At 41.6% G+C, this 14,934-nt stretch overlaps 1 protein-coding gene across 4 annotated transcripts in view; it reads left to right on the top strand.

The window, feature by feature from the left end:
* Positions 1–5,296: 5,296 nt before the first annotated feature.
* The window catches only part of CKAP5 (cytoskeleton associated protein 5), a 107,019-nt gene continuing 97,381 nt past the window's right edge, over positions 5,297–14,934 (top strand). For 3 of the 4 annotated variants that reach the window (XM_026004066.2, XM_026004065.2, XM_026004064.2), the window contains exon 1: positions 5,308–5,411. The gene's annotated coding sequence lies outside the window, so the exon portion shown is untranslated. Of the gene's footprint in view, positions 5,412–14,934 lie in introns of all 4 variants that reach the window. The other variant, XM_026004061.2, reaches the window with a different exon arrangement.

Genomic DNA, 14,934 nt, shown 5'->3' with positions numbered 1-14,934 from the left:
GCCACCCCATGAACAATGACCACCAAAGTTGCAAACTCAGGAATAACTTTTCAAATGAGAAGAAAAAATGAATATATTAAGCACACACCATTTGCTCTAAAGACTGGGAAATGTTTCTGGGAGAACAGTTTGGTGAATGTATTTTGACACCTTGTGACCACAGGAGCCAGTATAATCAGGTATTCAACACTGCCTGAACCATAAAGGTCTTGCTAACCTGCAACTGTCCTGCCACGTTAGCAAGAAATGGGAGAGGAAAAGGAGGCTGGGCCTGATGGCCCAGGTGTTAAGGATCTGGAGTGGGGCCGATGGGACTTAAGCAAAAGTGTCAAGGATTTAGCACCCTGTTTTCAGGTTATGAGCTGGCTTATACTTCCCTGATTAGTAAAATGAAAAGGTTAAGGCAAATGATTGCTAAGGTAATTTCTAGCCTGAAACTTGTTTTTATGTTCCTTCCAAGAAATCCTGGGGATAAAACAAGAGTCGAGAATTCCTTGTCTGGTTCTCTGGATATAAAACCTGAAACCGATGAGTAGGGAGATGGTTGGTCAAATTCTAACAAACTGGACATATTTTTACAAGCTAATTACGTTCAAAATGTAGTCCCTGTCCTTCTTTCTAAATTGCATGAACAAATAAGGGAACCTAAGGTAAAAACGTCTCTGTGGCCCATAGAGAGGTCTCCAAGGCATGAATTGAAGCTTTCACCAAACTTAGACCTACAGAAAACAAAGTGCTGCAGAGGAACTTAGAAAAAGCATCTATGAGAGTTGAGGGTACACAAGATTCTAAGTGTAATGCACTGAACTTCAAGAACATAAACTTCAGTTATTTCTACTTATGGACATAATGAAAAATGTCGTTGAACCCTTTTTATAGCTAAGAAATTGTATGTCTTTTCTTCATATGTGAAGGTGACTCAACTGATCCATTTAATAGGATGTGTATCTGGGGATGTTTCAGGCAGCCTTTGTTTTGTAACATTCCCTCACTCGCCCATTTATTTTCTCTCTAGATCATTCTCCCATTAAGCAGCTGGCAGAGGCTAAGCAGAGCTCCACATAGGGAACAGAATTTTATTTCCAGTCAAGGTTCCAACTCACAATTTTGGACTCCTTGACATGATGTTAAAACAGATCCAGACAGCCTAATTAGGGGTCTGAGTTTAAACCCAAGGCTAGAGTTAGCCCCAAGCTACGCAATCTGCCTATTTCGTTTTACAAGACACAAAGAGCCAAGAACTCTCACTTATCTTGTCCTTCTCAGTGGTTTTCCCTCCTGCCCCTAAAAGCCTGTTGACAGCCTGCTAATGAGGCCCCTATCTCTCCCTCTGCCTCCTTCCTCTTTGGTGGAGCTGATGCTTCTGTGGTCAGAGTTCTTGAACAGCCTGCATTTGGGGGGCTGTGGGAGAATGGATTATGAGAAAGGGGTTATTCATTCTTTCATTCAATCACCTATTAAATGCAACCAGTACAATATGGAAGAAGCTGGGAGGCCAGTAAAGGCACAAAAACCCACAGCCATTTGAGGCCTGTGTTAATGTCACCACTGCTTTCTCCAGGGAATAATGCACGAGGTACCTGGACCGAGTGTTGAGAGGAAGCTAATCACTGAAGCTGCTCCTCTTAGACTGGAAATATGGATCCATGTCCCATTGCAGAGCTTTCTCTCCCAGAATGCCATTTGTGATTATCATGGAATGAGCACTGTCCCCACCCTAGCATGCTTTTCAGAAATGCTCAGCACAGTTATTCAGCAAACACAATGTTTGACATTTGTTTACTGCTTCCACTTGCAATAATAGTGTATTCACCTTGATCTCTAATGCGTAGAAGGGTTTCATTGTCCCATTAATACTTTCCTTATGTAGAACTACTGAAAGGTCCTTGGAATAAAGTAAGCACATGTCACTCTGATAATACATAGATAAAAGCTATTTGGTGATAATCATGGACTGCAAAAGATGACTGGCTGAACATTTATTGAACACTTACTATGGATCAAAGGTATTATGTTAGGTTTCTACAAGGCCCTACAGGATCTGCCACTCCTTGCCCTCCATTATCTATCGGACCTCATTTCCTACTATCCTCCTACTGCCAACTACTCTGCTTCAGCTATACTGGCCTCCCTGTTTCTCTAACCTGAGAGGCATGCTCCCAATTTAGAGTCTCTGCATAGCGGGTCCCCCTGGCTGGCACTTCCTGTAGATAAACTCATAGCTAACTCCTTCACCTAGCATTTGCTTAAAGGTAAACTTCTTAATGAAACCTACTCTGATCATCCTTTATAAAATTAATGTCTAACTCTACTTCCCAATCCCTTTTACTGAGTTTTTTCTTTTCACATTGCACACATTATCTAATTACATACCATATAATTTATTTATGTGTTGATTGTCTATGCTTTTTTCAGTATAATGTGAGTGCCATAAGAGAGGGATTTGAGTGTGTGTGTGTGTGTGTGTGTGTGGTGCACTGGTTATCCCAAGTGCCTAGAACAGTCCCTGCACATATTAGGTGCTCAATAAATATTTGTTGAATGAATGAACAAATAAAAGAATGAAATCAGACATCTAATGCCCACCTTCTAGTAGGGCTACATAAACCATATAAGACAAAAAGGGATTTGCCATTTTGTTCCAAAGCTCTCCAGGATCCAGACTCCATACATCCTTTATAGAGCAAATTCCAGTTTACCATCACACTCTCCTTATAAATGTAATCTTCAATTTATTTTCCATAATATTTAAATAAAATAAACATGCCAATGACCAATGACTGAAGAAGACTATTTCTGTATGTACCTAACCCATTTCTCAAAGGTTACTCTGACCTTTTTGCTCTGCTTGGTTCTTTTCTCCTTCCCCTAACCTATGGATCTGTCCTCATGCCCCACCTTTTCACTCTCCACTCTCCCACTTTGTGGTCTCATCCACTGCTACAATTTCATCTTTTCTACTCTCTGGAGGTGCTTCCTAAGCCTGTATCACTTGAGTCCTAATCTTTTCTCACAGTCCTCATCCTGTGTTTCCTAGATCTACTTAGAAATTATGCTTCAATGTCTCATTGGTACCTAAAAGTAAACAGGTCTAAGACTAAATTCCTTGCCTTCCTCTTGAGACTGGCTTCTCCTGACTTTCTACTTCCATTTGATCAATCACTGCCTAGGCTCAAATCCTAGCATGCTCTTTGACTCATCTCCCTAAATGGGCCCCACCCTCACCTTTGTACCAAGTTGGTTGCTAAATCCTTCACCCTTTCTTGAATCTGTTCTCAGCATTTCCACTGCTATCGCCTCCTATCAGACTCCTAATGGGGCTTCCAACTGTAACCCATTTTAGACAATCAAGCTAATTAGTTTTCCTAAAGTGCAATTCTGATTTTGTCACTCTCTGGCTCAGAAACCCTTTTTTTTTTTTTTTAATTTATTTATGATAGTCACAGAGAGAGAGAGAGAGAGGCAGAGACATAGGCAGAGGGAGAAGCAGGCTCCATGCACCGGGAGCCCGACGTGGGATTCGATCCTGGGTCTCCAGGATCGCGCCCTGGGCCAAAGGCAGGCGCTAAACCGCTGCGCCACCCAGGGATCCCTCAGAAACCTTTCATAGCTTCCTATCACCTATTTAAAGTACAAATTCCTTACCTTAGTATTCAAGACCCTCCTAGAATCTGCCTTTCTCTGCCAGTTTTGTATCCTACTTCCCAACATGAACCCCTTTTAAAAATCAAACTCACATGTTCAATTCCCTACATGTAATTGTACTTTGTTTCTGTGCCCTTACTCTTACTTTTCCCACTGCTAGATATTCTCCCTGGTATATATATACACATATATATATATTTAAATTAACATGTCAAAGGCAAAAAAATTCATTTCCCTATCTACTCTCCTTGTTAAATAATTTCTTGAAATTCCAGAAATGTTCTAACCATTTTCAGGCATGCACACAAATACATATGCATTTATAACCATATACAATAAAATCATTCCATATATGCTTTTCTGCAACTTGCCTTTTTTCAATTAAATAAAATTTGTGCATTTTTCTACACCAGCACGTACAGATTAACCAGATTCTTTTTAACAGTTACATAGTGTTCTATTGAGTGGATATACTGTAATTTATGTAACAAGTTCCCTATGAATGGACATTGTAATTTCTAGGGTTTGGGTTTTTTTGTTTGTGGGGCGTTTTTTTCTCCCATATCTTAAGAATTGCTGAGTGAATATCTTTCGACATTTTTCTTTGCATACGTGCATAGATCTGTAGGACAGATTCCTAACAGCGGCATTATTGGACTAGAGGTTATCACATTTTATTTTATTTTTTTTTTAAGATTTTATTTTTATGTAATCTCTACACCCAACCTGGGTCTGGAACATACAATCCTGAGATCAAGAGTTGCAAGTTCCATCTTCTGAGTCTGCCAGGCGCCAGCACCACCCACCTTTCTTAAAGATTTTTTTAGAGCTAAACAAGACTTTCGGATATCACATTAACCAAGCCTATCATTTCTATGAGAAACAGGAATATTAGGCTTTTGCAGAACACTTACTGTTCAAAGGCCTTTCCTAGACATCCAATTAGTTATATTAAATCCTCACCCTAGGCTTGTAAGAGAAACCTTGTTATCCTATTTTGAGGAAACTGAGCTACAAATAATTTACTGGGGGATCCCTGGGTGGCGCAGTGGTTTGGCGCCTGCCTTTGGCCCAGGGCGCGATCCTGGAGACCCGGGATCGAATCCCACATCAGGCTCCCGGTGCATGGAGCCTGCTTCTCCCTCCGCCTGTGTCTCTGCCTCTCTCTCTCTCTCTGTGACTATCATAAATAAATAAAAATTATATATATAAAAAAAAAACAAATAATTTACTGGGAAAGTGGTTTGCTTAGAGCGGGTCCAAGACCAGAATCCAGCATCCTGGCTCCATTCACTGCTCCTTCCACGATATCCCAGCTGCCTCTCGTTCCCCTCGCGTACTTAGCTACACAATCGGTATTTGGTGAATGAAATGACTTTTTAAAAAATTGCCAGGTGTTGACAGTAGCTCGAATGGCCAAAATTTAAAAAAGCAAGCATGCTGATGGCCGGGGATGCACAGCTCTCCACACAGCTTTCGCCCTTCTCTCGGGGGTGCGGGGGGGTGCGGGGTCGTCGGCAGCTTTCGCTCCAGGGACCCCACATCCCACCCCACCAGGCAGCGCCGGTTCCGAAGGAAACACGGCTGCGCGCGGCCCCTTTAAAGCTGCGGGCGGCGCGTGCCCACAGGCCTTTCAAACGGACCAATAAGCGGGCGATGGGCGGTCCGTCGGGAACCAATAAACAACGAGGACACTGCGGGGTGTGCGGCGGCCCAAGCGGTTTCAAACGGCTTAGAGCAGGCCCCTCGGTTCTGACCCGGCGGAGGTGAGTGGCCGGTGGGCCCGACCCACCCACCCAGGCCCTCGGGTCGGGGCGTCGCGCGCGCCGAGGGGTGTTGAGCCCTGGGCGGGGGAGCCTCCGCGGACGCGCCCCTCCCTCGCCGCACGAACCTGGCGGATCTGAGGCGGCGAAGCGGGGCGGAGGCCGGCGGACCCGCGGCTGGGAGGGCGGGGGGCGTGGGCGCTCGCGTGCAGCCGAGGCCGGCATCCGGGGGACCCGAGCGCGCCGCGACGGGGCGGCGGCGGCGGCGGCGGCGGCGGCAGGGGAATGCGGGCGGTGCAGGGCCGCGCCTGGCGGCTGTGGGTGTTCCGGGGCTGGGGCGGGCGGGGGCCCTGCGAGCCGGCCCTGCTACGGTGCCCCTCGCATAATTGTCAAATGAATGAATGAGTGAATAAGAATCCAGGAGGGCTGTCGCGGCGGCGAAGGGCCGGGTCGTCTCGGAGCGTGACCAGGACTGCGGTGCCGGGGCCTGCCCGCGCACCTGTGTCCCCGCCGGCCGGCTGCGGTGTTAACAATTCCGATCACACCGCGCCGCCCTCGCGCCTGGCTTCCTCTCTCAAAAGGTGTCAGTAGAGTTCAGGTGTCTTTCCAGCTCTGGAGGTTTGGAGGACCTATACAATAGCCACCAGTGTAGGTTAGCTTAACTAAGCAGGCCCTGCTACTTTATGATTCGGTAAACTCGGTTTTTACTTTTTCAGCCCTTACCACTATTAGGCGGTTGAGATAGCTACCCTGCAGTCCTGATAACTGTCGGGATTTAAACGCATCCCGTTCTGTTTCTGGGAGAGAAAAATGCTGAAAGCGATGTTGCCCGAGTGGCTTACTGTGTGTTAGAAAATATACTCGTGTTGATGAATCCTAACAATGAGTGTTTCATTCAGCATCAATAGAGGGTAAAGTGGGTTTTTTTTTTTTTTTTCAGAACTTGCCCCAAATTTATGCTTGGCTCTAATTCTCACGGGGAACTAAGGCATCAGATCTTGGCCCAGAAATGCTGCCTGTCTTATTTTATGCATAATTATAGTAATTGAAAACTCATTTTTAGAGAGGTGAACTTCTGTCTCCATTTTCATCACCCTGAAAAGTCCTTCTTTGACCTAAAGAGCCGATATATTAAGCTAACAATCTTTGGAAACTTATTAAGAAGTCTAATAAAAGATTTGGGCTTTTCATAAGTGACTGAACAGACTCTCATGTTGTTTTCATAAAATTTAATGATACAGAGGAGGTGAGATCCATTTATTTTGCCATAAATAAGGCATAAATTAAACTTAGTCAACTCATGAGAAAAAAATTTTACACAAGTTTTCCAAGTCTGTTCACTGGAGAGCAGTCAGAGGTAAGCAGGGTATTCCATCACAATTCATATACCTTGTTCTTTATTACTTTTAACGTTTTGATCATCAGCTTTGAATTATGAACAGTAGTGTGGCCTACAACTGACAGCTCAATTTTAGCAGCAGAGCTTTTTAATTGCAATAAATTTGAGTACCTTAATATTATGAACAGTGTTCTAGATTTTGAAGAGGCAATTAGAAATAATAAATACATCTCTAACAAGGCCTTAGGATATTGTTTAAAATCTTGATGTGGAATGAAAACTTTTCTTTATTTTGAAGTAAAGCCAGGCTCTCTTATTCTCCTTTGACTTAATGGAGTCTCATTCATCTCATTCATTGATTTGTTCAACACATACTGAGATTGATGCATACTGTGTGTTAAACACTGTTCTGGATTCTGGGAATACACCAGTGAACCAGAAAAAGACAAAGCTTCTGACCTAAGGGAGTTTGACAGTTTTATCTCTCAAACAATTTGCTGTAGCAAATTGTATTTTCTATAATCCCTCTGGCCCAGCTCTGGTCCTTGAACAAAATACTCAAATACTTTTATTAGCAGTAGCTAACATTTATTGAATTGTTACTGGGTGCCACATTTTATCTCTTTTAATCCTCACAGCTTTTTACAGATGAGGAAACTCAGAAAGGTTATGCAACGTGTTCAAGATCATGCAACTGGTAGAATCTGAATTTGAACCCAAGTTAGTCTTTCTCCAGGGCCTTTGCTTTTGACCCGATGGTTGTACTACATGAAGTAATGACATACATTAGGGAGAATTTCTGGGTAGAATACCCTCCCCTCTCCTTTTTAAAATATTTTATTTATTTATTTATTTATTTATTTATTTATTTATTTATTTATTTATTTACTCTTTATAAAAGATTTTGTGTATTTATACACAGAGGGCACAGGTAGGCAGAATGGCAGGCAGAGGGAAAGGGAGAGGCAGGCTCCCTGCTGAGAAGAGAGCCTGATGTGGGGCTTGATCCCAGGATCATGACCTTGAGCTGAAAGCAGACTCTTAACTGACTGAGCCATGTAGGGGCCCCAAAGAATCTCAAGCAGATTCCACACTGAATGCAGAGCCTGTTGCTGGGCTTGATCTCAGAACCCGAAACCAAGAGTTGGAGACTTAACCATTTGAGCCATCCCAGGCGCCTCCCCCGCCCCCCACCAGCTTTTTAAATACTTCTAGCAGAGCCATGAAAAAATATGAATGATAGGCATGGTGGTATTTGGAAGGAAGATGGAGTGGTTCAAAATACAGTAGTTACTGGACAGCTGTGACTTTGGGGGAGACTCTGGGGGAGCCTAAAATTGAGATCTTAATCTAATTACCATTGATGGACTCCTGATGGGCAGTGTTGGGGTTGTTTGAGATCCTTAAATGACTTTTGTATTTTTACTTCTGGAGTTCAGAATACGTTACTTATCTCATTCCTATCAGGGCAGCTGGCCTGTTTATGTGAGACACCTCAAGCACATTAAGCTTATTCTTTTTGGCCTTTACATTTGCTGTTCATTTTGTATACAGGCTCCACTCAGGTCTCAACTCAAATGTCATCTCCTTAAAGAGGCATTTTCTAAGCTCCCAATTAGAGTAGTCCTCTTGGTCACTTTTGCCTCACTTTCCTTTTTTTTTTTTTTCACTTCATAGCATTTATCACTATCTGATAGGTCATTTATTGTTTGGTTGTGCATTATCTGTTGTCCTCAGAGAAATGAAAGCAGAGCACAGATTTTTTTTCTTCTTCTGTCTTTGAGGTTACCTCAATGCTTCAAACAATACTTGGAACAAATAGATAGTCAAAAAATATTTGTTGAACAAAATTGGCCAAAACTGTTGTAGTCTTCTCTATATGATAAAGTGATAAAGACAGTATATAACTAAAGCTGGCTGTGTTGCTATGTCTTTGGATGTGAACAGTATCTCAATCTTTCTAATTTGGAAAGTCTTCAACTAAAGAAAACTGGAAAAATGGCAGTCTTATGTTGTGTCAAGTGGGAGAGAAGGTAGATTTGGCTTCCTCACTCCTGCCTTTGTTGTTGTTATTATTTATTTTTTAAGATTTTATTTTATTGTATTTTTTAAGTAGGCTTCACACCCAATGTGGGGATTGAACTCCCAACCTTGAGATCAAGATTTCATGTTCTACTGACTGAGCCAGCCCGGCACCCTGCCCCCCCCATTGTTATTTATTTTATTTTATTTTATTTTTGAGGGGAGAAGGAGAGCTCAAGTGCAAACAAGCATGCTCACACACAAGTGAATGGGCAGGGAGCAGAGAGAGAGAGGGAGAGAGGATCCTAAGCAGGTTCCATGCTCAGTGCAGAGTCTGTTGGAGCCTGCCAGGGACTCCATATCATGACCCTGAGATCTTGAGCTGAGTGAAGTCAAGAGTCAGGTGCTAACCAACTGAGCCACCACAGCGACTGTGTTGTTATTTTTTTTTAACTAAAAAAAACTTTCAATGGAAGTTTTTAGGGGTGTTGGTCAACTATATTTTAGGTTGTCCCTTTACTGGAATTTATCTTATGTTTTTCTCATGGTTAGACTGGGGTTATGGGTTTTGGGGAGGATGATGGCAAGGAGAAAGTGCCATTTTCATCATAACATATCAAGGATACATCCTATCAACATGATTTTTGACTGCTAATACTGACTTTGATCATCTGGCTGAGGTAATGTTTGTCAGGTACTCTACTATAGTTACCCTCCCCCTCCGCCCCATTCCATACAGTCCTCTTTGGAAACGAGTAACTGTGCTGCTTACATTTAAGGAATGAAGAGTTATGCTCCCTGTTCTTTGGGGAAGAGTATCTACATAATTTATTTGGAATTCTTCTGCGTGGGAAATTTGTCTCTTTCCTCATTTGTTAATTTAGTCAAGTATTTACTTAATCAGTATGGAATTAAGGGTATCTATTTTATACTTTGCGTGATATTCCAATACTCTTTTATTGCTCAGATTGTACCAGCTTTGTCCATTGGGAGCTCTTTTTTTTTTTTTTTATAAGATTTTATTTGTTTGAGAGAGAGAGCACGAGCAGGGAGCCCGATGTGGGGCTCATGGGGCTCCGTCCCAGGACCCTGATATCATGACCTGAGCCAAAGGCAGATGCTTAACCGATTGAGTGACTCAGGTGCCCCTCAGAGGAATTTTTTATTTTTTTAAAGTATTTATTTGTTTGTTTGTTTATTTATTTATTTATTTATTTATGACACAGAGAGAGAGAGGCAGAGACATAGGCAGAGAGAGAAGCAGGCTCCATGCAGGAAGCCCAATGTGGTACTCCATCCAGGGACTCCAGGATCCTGCTCTGAGCCAAAGGCAGATACTCAACCTCTGACCCACCCAGGCATCCCTCAGAGGAATTTTTTAAATAAACTTTTTATTTTATAATACTTTTTTTTTTTTTTTAAAGATTTTATTTATTCATGAGAGACAGAGAGAGAGAGACAGGCAGAGACACAGGCAGAGGGAGAAGCAGGCTTCATGCAGGGAGCCTGATGCGGGACTCGATCCTGGGACTCCGGGACCATGCCCCAGGCCAAAGGCAGGCGTTAAACCACTGGGCCACCCAGGGACCCCAATACTTCTAGATATTCAGAAAAGTTGCAAATGAAGCATGCAGATTCCTATATACCTCTCACGTAGTTTCCCCTATTGTTAACATCTAAAACTGAAAAACCAGTAACTGATACATTACTTTTTGCTTAACTCCAGATTTTGTTTGAATTTCTATAGTTTTTCTTTTTATATCTCCTTTCTGTTCTGATCTAATCCAGGGTAACCCACTGTATGTAGTTTTGGTCTCTCTTAGCCTTTTCTGGTCTTTTGAGTGCTCCTCAGTCTTTCCTGTTTTCATGACTTTTACAGTTTTGAGGAGCACTAAGCAGTTATTTTGTGTTATGTCCCTCCTTTTGAGTTTATCGAATATTTTTCTCATTTAAAAATGAGAAGAGTTAGATGTTTTAGGAAAGAACGCCACAGAATACTATTATTTCATAATCAGGGGATATGTGACATTGACATGATATCACTGATGGATGTTGACCTATATCACTTGGTTAAGGTAGTGTTTGCCATGTTAATATGTTAGGTTACCTTTTTTACTTTTCTATATTGAATTTTTTGGAAGTGAATCACTACCTACCTACCTCTAGCCTACCCTCAAAGTGGATGGGGGTGCTTAAGTACCACTACTTGGAGGGAAGAGTATCTACTTTTATTATTTGGAATTTTGGAAGGAATATTTGTCTCTTCTCCCCCATTCGTTTCTTTATTCAATCATTTATCAATATCAGTGTATCTATTTTGTACTCTTAGTTATAATCTGATTCTGTATTATTTATTTTTTTCCTCAATTGTTCTAGCTTTGACCATTGGGAGATCTTCATGTTGGCTCCTGTGTCCCTTTGACATGTCTCCATCCTTTTTTTCTTTTTCAGCATTTCCTTACTTTCTAGTACTACAAGATGCTCCAGATACATCTTATGTTTTCCCTGCCCCAACCCTAGAATCAGCCATTTCTCCAAGGATCCTTGGTTTCTTTTATTGGATAGTGATTTATAGAAACTGAGATCTGGGTGCCCATGTGCTCATTGCTGGGGATGTCATTATTTCTATGCCCTCTCAGTGGACATAGCAAAGTAATATATGTGTGTATGCTAACTCATGTATATGCACATACATAAAATTGTTTCTGTATCTTTTTGCTTGTATATTAAGCTAAACATGAATACATACATTTCTCTTCCAACTTTCAGAGGAAGCTTATGTCCCAAACTAATGTCCTCTTTGTAACTTGCTTTTTACTGAGATCTAACTTTTCCTCTCAATGAACACTTTTTAAGTGCCACAGAAAACATTGTTTTCCATGACCTGGTAACAGTTGTTTGACTTGAGATATGATCTTTGTTTAGAGATGCATTGAAAGCATAAATTCTGACTCAGCTGGAATGGTCATATGTTTTTGGCATCGATATGGTGTCAGATAAGCCATGGTAACCTTGTGTCTCTAGACCTTGTCTCTTCAAACATGATTTTTGATATTTTATTAAGAGTTAAGAGACCTGGGACTCCTGGGATGCCTGGGTGGCTCAGCGGTTGAGCGGCTGCCTATGGCTTAGGGTGTGATCCCACAGCCCAGGTCCGGGTCCTGCATGGGGCTTCCTGTATGGAGCCTGCGTCTCCCTCTGCCTATGTCTCTGCCTCTTTCTCTCTCTGTGTCTCTCATGAATAAATAAATAAAATCTTAAAAAAAAAAAAAAAAAGGAAACCTACTTCTTTAATCTCTTTTTTTAAATCTCTTAATTATATTTTTTAGCGATTTGTTATTAAAGTGATTTTTAGATCCTTTTTTGTAAGGATGAGAAAAAATTGAGTCATTTATAGAATTTCTTGAAATTCATTTGTTTAATATGAATGCTTTTTTTTCTTCCATTTTTTTTAGTCATAAGACTTAAAATAGTTTTTTATGTATCTGAAAGTCAACTACCAGGAAGTAAACCAAAAAAGGCAAAAAGCTACCAGTTCAGTAGTTATCACAAATTTTATTGGCTTCTCTCAAGTGGATCCTACTCCCTCTTAGGCACAGTTTAACCTTCTTGCTTCCTTAAATCAAGAGCTAAAACTTTTTTTTTTTTTAAAGATGTTATATATTTGTGAGAGACACACAGAGAGAGGCAGAGACATAGGCAGAGGGAGGCGCAGGCTTGCTGTGGGGAGCTCGATGCAGGACTGTATCCCAGGACTGGCATCACGACCTGAGCCAAAGGCAGATGTTCAACTTCTGAGCCACCCAGGTGCCCCTCAAGAGCTAAAACTTAAAAAAACAGTGCTGTGACAAGCTAACTAAAAAGTGTTAGCTTGATCAAAAGGTTTGAGGAAGGAAGGCTACAAAATGTACAACATTAAAATTCAAAAAAGCCATATTGGAACCATTTAGATCTGGTGCAAGAGTCACTCGTGTCTTTGTGGCAGTAGTGAATTATTCTGAAAAGTTTTATTTACTTATTTATTTTAAAGATTATATTTATTCATGAGAGATAGGGAGGCAGAGACATAGGCAAAATGAGGAGCAGGCTCCCTGCAGGGAGCCCTATGTGGGACTCCATTGCAGGACTCCAGGATCACGCCCTGAGCCAAAGGCAGACAGATGCTCAACCACTAAGCCACCCAGGCATCCCTATCCTGAAAGGTTTAAATGATTATTAGTATATTTTGTTTAAGAACACTGGGAGGCTTAGGTATTTTCTTAGATTTATATGAAAAAGTTATATAAGTTTGTTTCAAGTATAGACCTCTCCTATCTGACCATTTTGGCTGTCTAGAACATCTTATTTCCTTCCTAAATAGCTTTGTTTTATTTTTTATTTTTCTATTTATTCACAGTTGTTTATTTTCTAAATCATTTTGATGTCCTTATCCATTTGTAGCATGACGTCTCTCATTTGTAGATTTTAAGAATTTTTTTCAGTGCTGTTATTCCACACTTTTTGTATTAAATGTGGTACATTCTTTTTTATTTTATTTACTTTTTTAAGATTTTATTTATTTGTTCACGAGAGACTCAGAGAGAGAGAGAGAGAGAGAGAGAGAGAGAGAGAGAGGCAGAGACACAGGCAGAGGGAGAAGCAGGCTCCACACAGGGAGCCTGACATGGGACTCGACAATCCAGGGTCTCCAGGATCACACCCTGGGCTGAAGGCGGCGCCAAACTGCTGAGCAACCCGGGCTGCCCGGTACATTCTTTTTTTAAAAAGGCTCATGAGGCAGCCCTGGTGGCGCAGAGGTTTAGCGCGGCCTGCAGCCCAGGGTGTGATCCTGGAGACCCTGGATCGAGTCCCACGTCAGGCTCTTTGCATGGAGCCTGCTTCTCCTTCTTCCTGTGTCTCTGCCTCTCATTCTCTCTCTGTGTCTCTATGAATAAATAAATAAAATCTTTAAAAAAAAAAAAAAAGGCTCATGAGAGGCACTTGGGTGGCACAGTCAAATATTGGGCTCCAGGCTCAGTGTGGAGTCTGCTTGGGATTCTCACTCCCTCTGCCCCTCCCACTCATGCCTGTTTTTTCCCTTTCTCTAAAATGAATAAATGAATCTTAAAAAAAAAAAAGTCTTGGGGATCCCTGGGTGGCTTAGCGGTTTGGCGCCTACAGGGCGCGATCCTGGAGTCCTAGGATCAAGTCCTGCGTTGGGCTCCTGGCACGGAGCCTGCTTCTCCCTCTGCCTGTGTCTCTGCCTCTCTCTCTCTCTCTCTCTCTCTCTCTCTCTCTCTGTGTGTGTGTGTGTGTGTCTATAAATAAATAAAATCTTAAAAAAAAAAAAAGTCTTATGAGGTATGCCTAACTGGCTCTCTTGATCTTGGGGTTGTGAGTTTGAGCCCCATGTTGGGTGTGGAGACTATTTACAAATAAAAACTTAAAAAAAAAAAAAAAAGCCTTATGAAAGCCTCCTAGTCTAGAACTAGCATGATTGCTTCATTTGATAGTAAAGACCAAATCTCATATCAGAAATCTCTGCAAAACCAATTTTTACACTTCTGAGGACTACCTGCTTATTTTGAACAATGTTTAATAAGGGAGATTATTCCAAACAAAATATGGACAATCCCTTTGAGTATTATAAATGACATTTACTTTTTAATTAATAGTAAAACTACTTTCTATAGGATAACAAGGAATAGATTACCTGTACACCCAAAGTGTTTGTTTTAAACACTTTTAAGTCTTGTTTTAAACCAGAAAAGACTGATCTTTCTTGATCCTAAGAGCTTTACCCTAATTTAGGTCTTTCTTGGACCAGAGGACTCAAATATGGGTTTAAGTCTGAACTGATTTTAAAATTCCTGAATGGGGACATCTGGGTGGCTCGGTGGTTGAGTGTCTGCCATTAGCTGAGGGTGTGATCCCGGTGTCCTGGGATTGAGACCCGCATTGGGCTTCCCTTCAGGGAGCCTGCTTCTCCTTCTGCCTATGTCTCTGCCTCTCTTTGTGTGTTTCTCATGAATAAATAAAATCCTTAAAAAACAAAAAAATCCCTGAATGGCTGGGATGATGCTTATTAACAACACAATAATGATAGTTACCATTTCTTGAGTGGTTGGTAGTTGCCAGGCAATCTGTAGTACTCCTTCCTTGAATAAAGTCACTGGGTTTGTATAA

This window comes from Vulpes vulpes, chromosome 5 (assembly GCF_048418805.1).
Source record: "Vulpes vulpes isolate BD-2025 chromosome 5, VulVul3, whole genome shotgun sequence".
Classification (NCBI taxonomy): Eukaryota; Metazoa; Chordata; class Mammalia; order Carnivora; family Canidae; genus Vulpes; species Vulpes vulpes.
Note: the sequence above shows the minus strand (reverse complement) of the source record. Positions and strands in the feature narration are given on the sequence as shown.